This window comes from Ylistrum balloti, unplaced genomic scaffold (assembly GCF_031769215.1).
Source record: "Ylistrum balloti isolate Yb309-2 unplaced genomic scaffold, AGI_CSIRO_Ybal_v1 Utg370568, whole genome shotgun sequence".
In the NCBI taxonomy this organism is placed as follows: Eukaryota; Metazoa; Mollusca; class Bivalvia; order Pectinida; family Pectinidae; genus Ylistrum; species Ylistrum balloti.
Window position 1 is genome coordinate 367,691 of NW_026782356.1, and position 14,179 is coordinate 381,869.

At 34.9% G+C, this 14,179-nt stretch overlaps 1 protein-coding gene across 4 annotated transcripts in view; it reads right to left on the bottom strand.

Annotated features, from left to right (window-relative positions):
• LOC132556391 (zinc finger MIZ domain-containing protein 1-like) overlaps positions 1-14,179 on the bottom strand; it is an 82,126-nt gene that overhangs the window by 41,940 nt on the left and 26,007 nt on the right. The window contains exon 1 of one of the 4 annotated variants that reach the window (XM_060220797.1): positions 7,206-7,320. The exons of the other annotated variants lie outside the window; for them this stretch is intronic. The gene's annotated coding sequence lies outside the window, so the exon portion shown is untranslated. Of the gene's footprint in view, positions 1-7,205; positions 7,321-14,179 lie in introns of those variants that run through there. 4 annotated transcript variants of the gene reach the window in all.

Sequence of the window (14,179 nt, forward strand, 5' to 3'; positions counted from 1 at the left end):
GCATACCTACCAATAGTGTGGACAAGAAACCTTATTTCTCTTATTCACTGATTAGCATCAGAGCTCTCTTGGCGTGACAATAGTTGAATTAATGAGATGTATATGGACTTATCACTGTTGTCAAACAGTGTTGACCAGTATCTATCTGATAACTGATAACATCGATCTATGATGTATTTATTATTGAGCCTAGACCTCCTCCAGACAGGCAGGACACCAAAGATGACCACAGCTGACCTGTATGAGAGGAGATACACAAATCATCCTAGCAGCTAATCACACAACAATTCATTACAGCCACAGTCATATCATCCACATACTGACAGAATTGGCTTGGCTAAATACATAGGTGGCTGATCAAGAGGAGATTTACTAGGTGTCCATGTGGACATCTGACACCTGACGTGTGTTTTTTTACATTATTATCACAGGTATCAGACAATGATCATATTTAAGTCATGTTGCGTTTGTGGGTGTTCACTGCTGCAACATGACTCAACGTAAATCCTAGAAACTACATAATCTCTGTGATTTATACTGTTATTATGGCTGGCCTTGTAAACAGGTCTTTATCCTGAAGAGTTCCACTTCCAGACCATTTTCATATCATTAGCATCCTTGATATATATTTCTTCATTTGGATACTGTGTCCCCATAATATATGAGATATGTACCTCCATTTGGATACTCTGTCCCTATATTAGAAGTAGAAAGGTTGCATGCGTGTTCTCTGCAATTCCTCCCTTTTTATAACAATTATCCTGGACTAAGAATTACATTAGTCTAAAATCATCTTCAACTGGCAGTTATGGTTGTCAATGATTATCCAGAACTACATGTCATAGTAATTAATAATCACATAGAACTATCCAATTTAGTCCTCATCAGCACCAAGAACTACCCGTTATATATAGATCATCAATGTTACACAGAACTGCCCGTTATGGTCATCAATGTTACACAGAACTGCCTGTTATGGTCATCAATGTTACACAGAACTGCCTGTTATTGTTATCAACATTTATCCAGAATACCTGACATGGTATCACCTAGAACTTGCTCTCGAGGAATTGTAGTAATTGACTGCGCCAGTACTTAAGTTTCCGTCTTATACAAAATATTTGGACTATAAAGCTTTCTTACAATCTCCGTTCAGAGTTATCTTTTCTGCTTCAGATGTAGATCAGTTGAGTTAGTAAAGCAGTCTAGTCAGGATGTTGACCTTGGTCAGTGACCTTTACAAATGACCTACATGTTGGAAGTTGAACAACTTTGTTATAGATGTAAAAATATGTGTTTATCTTTGTAACATACTACTTTTGTTTTCATGAAAGTAGTATATTTCAGCATTAATAAAATCAGAGCTTAATTTCATTTAATACATTACATATCGATACATCAATCTAGCTCCCATTTACTTCTGATTCATATTTTCTTCAGGAAATTAACAAAATTTGCATACTGTAAAGTCAGGTATTTTCATCCTTCATCCAGTTCATCCTTGGGGATGTATTCTAATTATTAATAATTACAATTGTGAACCAAAGTTGTTTAACAATTTTTTATTTTTACTTTCTATCAGGTGAAATTTAAAAATCCTAACCAATGCTTGTAACTACAATATGATTTACCATATAGACAAATATTTGCATGTAGTTAAGATGGAATGTGTGTTGGTTGACTTACTGACACGAGCTCAGAGCATGTCTTCACCACAAATTTTATATCCAATTGACATGGGCTAATATCAGAGAACGGGCATTTACCAATGGGCTAGTCGTGTATAGCATGCATATGTAATATATAGATGTATATAAATACACAGGACATCCAGGTGTATCTGGTCTATAAATAAATAACTTACCTGTACAGTGACATAGGTAAGGTACTAGTGGGAAGGTCAACCAGGGTTATACACTAGCTAGCTACAGGGTGATCTATCAGCCAGTGTTCGTTGGGCATTGTAATACCTGTGTCCTACTGATCAGGTGATTAGACAGGTAAATCTACAAAACACCTATTACATGACTGACTGAAAATAGTATACAGATATAATACCCTACCAATCAAAACGAACTTCAATCACACAGGTCATGTAAACGGTAAAATATATATACATGTTTATTGAGAGTCCTGATTGCTTAATCTAGACTAGCTGGTGGAACAACACACTGTAATCTTTCTTCGGGATATCATTCTTAATTCTCTGGCAGATCAGAGTTATAACAGGGATTCAAAATACATTTTTCAATGACATCATGAATATGTATGGCTATGAATTCTTGATTAGAAAAGAAAAGTATCAAAGATTATGGTCCATGCCAATTCCTGTCACTGACTGTTATTGAAGCCCTCCTTGACTTATGTTACAGGTGCTTTCCTTAATGTTCACCAAAGGATAAACATCCAGATGATGACGTGTTCCAATATACTGACATAAATCCAATGCCATTTTTCAAACCCCAATCTTAAAAATTCAGAAACGTTATTAAAAAAAATCATGACACTAAAACATCACATAGCTTTAATCTAGTTTTTCAGTGAAAATTATCATTTAAGTCTTAAAATGTTTTGGTCTTGAAACTTTCCAAGTGTGTTGCCCTACAGAATGAACTTCCTCACAACAAGGTGGAGTTATTAAACATAAAGATTCTGATACAGTAAACATGTTACTTATATCATTACAATGATGACTCAACAAATATAATATGTATACACATTACAGGCAGCTGATATGTAGTTAACAACGATCAATAAAAACAGGATTTCACACAAGGTTTGTAAAACTCAACTCATTGGTATGTTTCATCATTAATAAATGTATTATTCTGTCTGCAGATATAAGAAATGAAAAATAGAAAAACGTCTTTTTTGATTCATAACAAAAAATTAAACAATACATTGTATTTGGTAACACCATCTACTATTGTCATTTTAGTCTATGTACTGGCCAGTTTTGAATGTTAGAGTGAGGTAAGAACTTTCAGTAGATCTATAGACCCACTTTAAAAAAAACCTGGATATTCACAACTGACATACCAGCAACACAATGTCATAAAAAATATTTTCAAATTAAAACAGCTGATGTAACTTATCTATTAGAAGTTCTGCAAAAAAAGTTATGTATTTTGTGAACAGAATTTTAGCCAAAATGGAAGACACACATTCTAATTCAGGCTTTCTGGTAACGAGACTTCTTACGTTCTACCAATATGTGAAAGGTTTATAGTCTATGTTGACCTGTGTTGACCTCACTGTGGAATGTCGTGATTCTACTAAAACACAGGTATGAGTAGTCAGATTTATACTGTGTGTTAATTACCTGTATGATTGATATATGCACTGATCATGAATCACGTTCATCCAAAATTCTTCAGTTAACTGTCCCTTGTTTTACAGATCTTGTTTTTTTCTTTTAGAAGAAAATGTTCCACCATATTTCCATGTCTGTTCTTTTCACATGACTTGTGCTAGATACATTATTATGATAAAAGTCATGGAGAACATATATTTGCTGTACTGTATATCAACATGTTATAAGGTGCTGAGAGATGTGCTGCAGAGCAATCCATGTCCCCTTGTTAGTCTGGTCTCAATTAGTGCATTAATTTGACCTTGACCTTAAAGGTCCTGTAAATGTTGGTATCCTACCATAGATCTGAGTCATTAACCTTAGCTGCTGTGAAGTTACAGCTCATACAGACACATATAACATATAACACAGATTTTAACCACTAATTGGGGCCTTGACACAGGAATGAAGGTTAATGTTATTGCTAATCATATAAATATACTACACTTTATAATCTTTGCCTCCAATATTGCTCCAGTAAGTATCACATATCACTCATGAGAACCTAAAAATGTGAAATTCTTCACACTTACTAAATACAAAATAACAATATATATATAGTCCAACGAGCAGCTTAGGATATTTTTACCACTAATTAATTGAAACTAGTTTTTGCAGATCACTTCAATCATTCACATACATGTATATTTAGGCAGATGAGTATGGATAACTGCTCATGAACCACTAGTAACAAAGGATATAAAAAGAGCATATCAGAGTCTGGAGAGCCGTGATTGGTGAAGAGCATCACAATCTACTTCTATATATGTGATCACATAATGCCATCAGACATATTGGTGAGGATATCGGGTCAGGGGACTCTATTGATTTATCTACAAACAACTGATTTATCAGAGGCCTGCGACACAGAGGAGAGCAAATGTTTATCCAGTGTATCCAGTCTGACCATAGCTAGCTTTATATCTATTCCCCTGGGGCAACTTACAAGCCATTTTTTGGGTCAAGCTGACCTACAAACTGACCAGGGTCTGTTTAATGTCCTGGCCATGAAATACTAAGCTGACCACACAGAGGTCAGAGGTAACTAAAGACATAAGTCAGTCTGTTGGCACTTGTGGTCATCCTCTTTGGGTGAGAGGCGTGATGGGGTCTACTGCTTGTGGTCATCCTTGTTTTGCATCATGGGTTATTACACATCTTCTCATTAAGAACTACTGCTTTGTGAACATTTTTTTTTTTTTTTATAAAAATACTTATACAATTTAACTAAAAAAATCAATACTACGGTCAATTTTAAAACCATTTATTGTCACTTTTGAATCGTAAAGGCAGAGCTATCTCTATTATGTGAGCTTGTCTGTTTTGAAGAGTCCTTTCATGTAATTTTTATCTTTATATGAACTATAACAGCATCTTTTACTGGGTAGGGGGGTGGGAATCGTAAAAGCCAATAATAATAACTTACATTTGTTGCTAGTCTCCTAATTGTCAAATATATCCTAATACTTAATGTTGTTTATTTTTTTATATTGTTGTTTACATGTAGTTTGATTCTTACGCTATACAGATTTATATACATCTATAACTTTTTTTATAAGGGTTTTCGTCCCAGATGATCAACCTTACACATCAAGTGATTAAGTTTAATCCTTTACGATCTGATCCAACATCCTGCTATTTGTACTGACCTATCAGGATTTGAGTCCTGAAAAAAACATGCTAGACACATAGGCATTGTACCACTTGAAACTTTATCTATGGGCTGACATAGATTAAAACATTACTATTTCCTTCTATCATATACACAATCAGTCTATACAGATCTCAAGTCATTTTGTGATGACAGTAATATTTGAAATCACAGAAAATTACAAATTTAAAGTGGGATTTTGCTTCATGTGTATTTCTAAGAAATCTATATGAAATGAACACAACATATCTCTTAATTTTTAATCAATAACATCTGATATCATTAAAATGAGTCCAAAATAAAGTATACATTGATTATGTATAATTATCAGCAAAGCACAAAAACAATGATTTACACAGTGGACACTAGTTCCAGTGATAGTCAGCTTATAGTGGACACTGTAGCCCCAGTGATTGTCAGTTTATACAGCGGACACTGTAGCCCCAGTGATGGGCAGTTTATAGTGGACACTGTAGTCCCAGTGATTGTCAGTTTATAGAGTGGACACTGTAGCCCCAGTGATGGGCAGTTTATACAGTGTAATCTGTAGTCCCAGTGATGGTCAGTTTAGACAGGTTTCCACTATGATACCTGTACATTCACACCAGAATCATTGGTACCAGTGATAGCCAGTTTCAACAGTGTAGACAGTAGTCATAGTGATGGTCAGTTTTTACAGGGTACATACAATGTAATCACAAAGATGGTCACTTTAGATAGTTTTCCAATATGATACCTGTATATTCAAGCCAGAATCATCTGGCCTGGTGATGGCCACTTTAGACAGGGTTTACTTTACCTGTATAGTCAGTATATAACCTGTACTGATGATTAGTTTACTATAAGCCAGTTAACTTTTCAGGAGATCTTTTACAAGTGAGATATAGATTTTACAAGATATCAGAAACAAAAGGTCCCAGCGCTTGTCCCCTGTCACAACATAACCATGATGATTACGAAAGACAGATTCATGTATTACTAATTTATTATGTAATAATTTAGTAAGTTGCTTATCATGAAACTAATGAGTCTGTTGTATATCATAATCCTGTTAATAAACAAAAGGTTCCTGTATAATGATAATTATACCAATCACATTGTGGTGACTATTTTGATAATTAATTGTAACAATGAGACCTTGGAAACTTTGGGTAAATCAGAGTCATGGACTTACACAACAATATTGTGGTATTTAAGCAGCATCTATGAAATTGTGCAAATTAAAAAAAAAAAAAAAAGATACATTTTCATGCAAATTAATTATTCATCATTTAATTGTTTTGATTACTGGCTAATCACATTACTGTTTTTTTTCTGTAATTTTTTCAAGGCAGTCATCACATTTCTTCTTTACTATAGCCATAGTCAACATGATACATGATCACAACATTTATTTTTTGTCTGGCACTGGCAATTCCAGACATGATCTCAAGTCTGTCAAAATAAAACAATTCACAATCAGTTGAGCACTTTACTATGAAATGCTGTATCCCCAAGATCAATAGGTCTCAGAAGAACTCAGCGTCTCACCAGCAGTAAACAACCCAGCCCTTCCTAAAAGCATTAGAGATTGACGTAGCTAGGTTCCTACCTAAGCGTCAGCGATGAATTAATCTGACTTGTGTATATTTCAATTACTGGACTATACAAATGCTTGTAAACACTATTTTGTAAGTCGTCAAACTGATGTCCATGCCTGTGGCGATTTACATACTGCTCATCTTGTTCTGGTAAATCATATACAACTGTAGTTAGTGACTAATTCTGTAAATTGCAATAATACAATACACAAGCACTTATAAACACGCTGAGATCAACACATCATGAAAGATTCTCCTTTTCCATTCATAGAATTTTACAAATACGCAATACCTTTCAACGTTGCACGAGACCAATGCGTAACAACGTGGTTTTGTTTACATCGCTGCGCGTGATATCTAAAAATAGTAACAAGATCATTATTTTCCCAAAAGTAACATTTTGACTCGAACATTTACAGCAGTTTATAAATACATATTAAATGTATACGTCAGATTGACATATAATACAGAAATAATAGAAACATCACAAATCTGGCCCAGGCCACCACCGTTACATCTTGGGACCCGTCTCAAAGCGGAGACTAACAAAAGGTAGACAGTCGGGAGTTGTAAGGTGTTGGAACTTTGTTACAACTGGGACCTCGGAAATCACAATGCTTACCCCAAACGTCCTGCCATTGTTCTAACTGCAGTCAGACGGGTCATGACGATATCGTTGGCCTGTCTTTTCTTATCTGTTCCTGTTTTCCTTCATACAAATTTGATGAAAGTAAATCTTTGAAAAGATAAACACTATGCACTTCACTGTTCAATGGAGTACAAAGCACTCTACACAATGGTATGGGCCTCTCTACGATGAATATTCATAATCTAGGCCCTGATTATGGATAACGTACAGTGTAAGCGTTCTGGTGATCAAGACTAAAACAGGTGCTCGTTGCAACGTGACTGGAGAGAGTCGGGCGTGACAGGCAGTTAGCAGTGATAGTCCATCGACTCGGCTTGTGTTAGCACATGCTTACTTTATCATTTAACTAGCATTGTAATTCTACAGAAGATGAGCGTCAAATAACAGAGGGATAACATATCTTACACGTATATCGTGTCGACGTAAACAGGTCGCATTAGATACACATGTAAATACAAACAGACTATTATATTTTTCTGTGGCCCAGTGATAGATACATTATTAGAGACCAGGGTTTCTTTATACGATTATATTTACCAACTGAAAGCTAGATAATATAATAGCACAGAAACTTTGTTCACTTGAAAAATATTAATAAGAGAGTATTTTCACTATTTGAATAAAATAGTCCGATACAGATTTAGAACTGATTTGATATATCAACAATCCCATTTAATATAATAAATGGTTATTATTTTTTCTGAATTAATTTAAGTTTTTTTTTTATTAAGTATCACTAATAAAAGTTTCAGTGTCATGATATGATGATGTTATTTGTGTCATTTTGGTCATAGAGGCTTTAATGTTTTGTGCAATGAATGTCAGTAGTGCTTTAAGAAAGTTTTGCAAAATCTAAAGGGACAACTCTTATTTCTTTTGCCATATAATGCTAACATTTCCAAACAATTCCAATACCCAACAACAACACAAATTGATGAGGAAACATGACAATGTATAGGCATGTTGCTGATGTTGCAGATACTGTCACTTTTATCTTTGCTGTAATATTGATTGACAGAAGAAATGATCACAATATCTGAGAGAAAATAAAGTATTACTGAATTTCCCCTGAGATTAAACACAAATTCAATACATCCTGTATATAATGTGATTACAACTTGGTATTTAAAATGCCACCTTTGAGGGACCAATCAGGGAGAGGAAGCAGCTCCCATGGGGGGCAAGCACTGTCCTGGAAGCAGGATTGTGATGTGTAGATGTAGTTTGTTCATGGTTATAATTAATTTAATGGAAGCTAGGGAAGTGGTGTAGATTTGAGGATGATGTACCATTCGGCATTTATCGGCTGTTTATATTGATTCTCTCACAAAAATATGTATTTCTTTCAGGAATATCCTTCGACTGTTTGCCAATGTCCTACAAATCATTTTTACAGCTGTGACTCATATACATGTAGCATAAATCAAAGAATTCTAAATTACCTTTGAAATCAAAAACATGTGATTTACAGTTGTAAATTTTAATAGAAATTGTATTCATGTAGTGTTTTGTTGGAAAACTGTTTTAAATTTATAATTTACATTATGAATTGAATTAATTTCTGGTCATACTTATCAACACTCTAAGTTGCAATGCTAATGTGTTCCATTAAATTTTATAAGATTCAGAAAGAATGAAAAAGAATAGTTCTTAAAAGTTACATATTACATGAGAGTAAATAAATATTTACATGAACATAAAGCAAAACAAACTAATACATGCTAACCATGTTATTTTGTTTTTTCTTCATAGCACTGTGGAATTTGGATATTTGACACCATCTTTCTTCATTTTGGGTCTTTCTTCATACCTGCCAAATGTTTGGTCGGCAGGCTGGATGGCATTACCATACAGCTCACTGGCGTGAAGTGATGAGTTTATTAGCCCTAGTGCCAAATCCTCCTGGAGCTCCCCCACCACCCAGACTCTGCAGCCAACAATCAGTGAGGTGGATAAACTATTACCACAATATTTGTTTACTTGACAAAGATAATTAAAGAAAACACACTGCTAACACATACCATGCAGACCTAACAAGAGTAGAAGTTGTAACCAGTTATAAAATCTATACCGTACTTCCTTATACTGATGCACTTAATTGTGCATGTCACAGGTAGCACACACTGAAATATATGAACAAGTTTTATTTGCTTAAGTTGATGATAAAATGCTTTAATTTATGACTATCTATACCTAAATAATGCACCTCCCCTGTCCAAAGTGCAAAGTTTAATGAAAAAAAAAATCCGCAAAAAAAAATCCAAGTGAAATTCATATAGATTCAAGCCTGAAGTTACCAAGTACCATTTTTACTGAATTACCATCATAAACATCACTTAATTGTTAAACTACCTTAATGTATTATCATATGTAGGGAGGGCACATAGTATCACCTCGTTTAATCCACAGAAATTCCTCAACTCCACCCATCCTCCCACTCCTCCTTTACTCTAGTGGCCCAGCCTAATCCTCAGACTGAAACAATAGGAGGCTAATGGTTTCACATTTAATGGCAGCATATATCCTTTTGTAAAGACTCTATACATCATCTTTATGGAAATATACTTGTTGCACAATTTGATGTTATATATCGTGTGATTTTTTTTGTACCTGTTAAACTATTAATCTAGAATTAATGGAGCATGTGTTGGTACCTGTGGTATCATAAAATATTCATCATATCCTCTTCAGACATGTTAACTAGTGCGTAAAGTTGGACTGATTTGTGACTTGACATACTACATCCAGCTGATATAGATGTGGAAATGTTTCTTTAACCTGATGTATAGCTATAACACAGAAAATTAAACTATGTGTTTGTGGTTAACCTTTGTCCAATATCACGATAAATGGTTTGTCCTCTATTATCATAGTGTGGTCAAGTTTGTGGGTACCACCTTAAAATCACTCATAAAATGAACAAGTGGCATTTTTGATTGTGCCTAACTGTAGCTACGAAATGTAGAACACTGATTCACATTTCATTTGTCAAGCTGCCTCCTGGGAGTAAGGAGGAATATTGAATCAATATTCTAATTTCAGACAAGTGAAAAGCTGATTCACATTTCTTGTGTACAACTGTTGATAAAGAATAAGGAAGAGTCCTGTTTCACATTTGTTGTAATATCAAACAATAGATTCATATTTTTCAGAACAAATTGTAGATCTTCACTTCTTATGTAAAATTGTAGATATTTGATCTAAAGTCTTTATCAATGTCAGGCATGATTCTAAGTCTACTCCAGAGTAAGAGTATGTATTATATATTGTTTAACTTTCCTAGTAAAACTTGTTTAAAACGGCAAGATTGAAATATACAGATACTGATAGTTAAGGTGTCCCTGCTGAGTTTTGACATCAGTGGACAATTTTTATATCATCAAGTAGAAAATATATCTTATGTAATCTCAATAAGAAAAATCCTATTATAAGTATCATTGCAGGTCTCCTGGATATCTTAACACAGTATTCGCTGACAAGTTTACCTTGTCTAGAAACAGAACCATAACTGTGGAGATTATATGTCATGGTTGAAATGTTTATATAATTAGTTTCCTTGTTTATGTAAAATAATGAGTTTCGTAAAACATTGTGTGTGCATGTTTGAAGATTTATGCCTTGTCGTGATAGAATCCTTGTTAGTTTGGAGATGTGCAGGGGGTGGCCCCGTGGGAGGGGAATACGGCCTCACAGGGTGATACCAAAGGTAGACTTGAGTGTGTTAAGATATCAGGTAAGGGATAATCAACTTAGTCTAGTAACAATAGTCTACATTAGTACAGTAGTACGTTAACATTGTGTGTCATCTACAGGTAAAACATAGGTCTACTCCCTTACACTCTAATCTATATACATGTATAAATGTATAAATATATTTTATTTGTATGAAAACTGGACTACACAACCTACAGTTCACGGATTCATATCCAAGGCAGTACTTCATTAATAAATCATTCATTGGCAGAAAAATACACTGTCCAGTGACTGGAAGATAATTGTCTTTCAAACATTTTATTTTGTTTTACAATTTGTGCACTCTGATTTAGGTTTATTTATAAAACTAACTGATCACTCGTGAGTTTACTTCACAAGCCTTTTGTCTTGGCGATGTATCAACTTTGTTATCAGAGATCTTGTCCCTAGATTGACTTGTTATTATGCCAATTAGTTATTAATTAGCATTTACTTGCTCAGCTAGGTTAACAAAATGAAAGAAAACAAAGAAGTTTCATCATGTTGCATTTGGGATTTTTTTTCTTCTTTTATAGAATATGGGAGACAACTCATGTCTGAAGGAGCTTATTTTGATGAGGCGTGAAATGCAAGTAGTGACACAGCAGATTAGGCGGAGCAGAGATGATATTGGTAATCAGACAGCACTCCCAGTGGCAGCTATCAGTGCAGGCAATGACGTTACCAGAAGTCGACCAAACACCGGGTCCTACGCTACCAGCACTGAAACGCTTTATTCTCAATCAATATACAAGCTAATGAAATATTAATAGTTCTGAACAAAATGCTACAAAATCGTTGTTGTTGGTCCCTAATCATAGGCTTCCCTGAAATCAAATGAGCTCAATAGGTTCTTTGCCTGTCAGTCTGCCAGTAAGACTTGCACGCAGGCCATCCACTGTGGGCTAACTAACAGGGATTCCGACAAAATTAATTGAATCTTATGCACATGAGTATTGTACACCACTGAGTGCACAAAACAGCATAAATCACACACAACACAAACACAATAATAGGGGGGAAAAGGCATCTCATTCACTGATGCATGATCAAGATTTTAAATTTCATGATTACCAGTGTTAATGATGGGCAGACAACTCTCCCAGGCTACAGCAGAAGAGGGATACATTAAACATTACATTAAGTTCGGAATAAAATATTTATGAATTGGCTTCTGATATAACTGCATCAAATGAAATTACAGAAGGGCAGGGTTGGTGGTGGCAGTGTTTGTCTGTCAGGCCATGGTAATGAGGATTGGGAGTTGGGCGGAAGTGCCGACCAAACACTCAGCTGATTATGACAATGATGAGGTTTTTGAGGATAAGGATCATAAAAGACAATAAACCAATGTTACAGTGCTGGAAGAACTTGAGCATGTATTGATCAGATAATTTGTGCATGTAGGGCAGCTAATATCACACAATTACAGTGTGAGGAGGTGCAAAACATAGGAGGGACCGCATAATCAATAATGTATATATAGACATTTGCCTTAGTTAGGTGAAGCTAATTGATCAATTCTTATACAAGTATTTGGTGATATTGAAACCTGACTAAGTATGGCAGTGAATGCGTGATAGACTGTTAGTAGAGTTAGGCTATACACATATGGCTGTCAATCACTGAATCACCCTGGATCTGTCAATTGCCATGGTCTGAGATCAAGACAATGTTACTAGGAGGAAAGATACAGGTTAAAGGTCAAAGGTTAATGTCATTGGTCTTGTATCAGCTGCAAATAAATTTTTTTATGTACTAAATGTGGATGGTACAGAGTATTGGGAAAAAAAAGAATTGTTGATCATAGGAAGTGTATCAGGATGCCTTCTACACTATTTCAAACTTGTGCAGATTTGCTGAGTGAGGTGCTAGACTGTAGACGGGCCAGAAGACATTAACTTGGGGTATGGAAATGGGCCAAAAATTTGTTAACCTCATTTTAAGGTTACTGGTTTCCTAAAGAGGTCATTGTGAAAAGACTTGTATTTTTCTGTGCTTTTTCACACTTTCTATGTAATTTTGGTGTATGAAGTTTAAGGGTAGGAGAGTTTTTCAGATGTGATTTATAGGCTTTGCAGTTTTAAGTGTGTGACACTGCTATCATGTAGAAAAGCAAACATTTCAAAATCTCAAACAGACAAAAAATCCCAGACGTCTTCACCAACGCTGGCGTCTGCTAGAAAAAAAAAGCATTTAAATAGTACGAAATGGAAAAACATTTTTCCAGGAGATAACATTGAGAACTATTTTATGTGCAATTGAATGGCGTTTAAATCAAAGTGAATCATAGCTAATGTTTGATATTAATACAAATAAAAATTGACAGAATGACAACTTCAGGTGGCATTTTGAGAATCTGGGTAAGTCTGGTAATATGTTCTGGTATTAAGTGGTATCCTGTTGGTGTGCACAGGTAAGCTTTGTTCCCAATGTGTACACCTCATGTTGGCCTTGTCCAGCACAGATGTAGCTGTTGAACACAGATGTAGCCCATGCAGGGTAGGTTTTTAGGTAGCTATTGTTTGATACGTGATACTCTCGTCTGTCCCAGTGCTACCTGTGTGACTATTCAAACTCACTCAGGTAAATCTGGATTTCTATCGCCAATACGTGTTTTACCTTTATCTCAAAGTTAAAATTAAGGACAAGTATATATGATAAAGCTCCACAGAGTAGACATACTCAGAAACAAGCAAACAGTGTTGAATTTAGTGACTTATAAAATATCATGATATATTACTTCCTGAATAAGTATTAGTAATACAATATTGAACACCCTATATATAGTTTGTCGCTGACATGAAATGGTAAACTATTTTGCAATAAAGAACATTAAGTTATGCTGCGTATGATAAGATGATCATATAGTCTGTGTAGTGTATAGTGTTTTCCCTTACTCCGGTATAGAGTTGTGAAAAGCTCATTTCCTTTACTTTGAAATTTGAGAAGTATTGGAGGGTTTTGGTTTTAAATACTTTGATGAGAATCATTTTTACGACAACCATTTTTTTTTCTTGGGTTGGTATTTTTTAGAGGGGGGGGGGTTCCTAGGCTGATAATAAATCTGCAAACCTCTTTCATTTGGTCTCCTAGACAACCAGGAGCAGTCTGTACTGGTACAGAAGAGTATATTATCTTTCCCAATACTAGACAGATTTTACTGCAAATTACAGCAGATATTCTACAATTATTACCTTATTCAAGCTAATCAG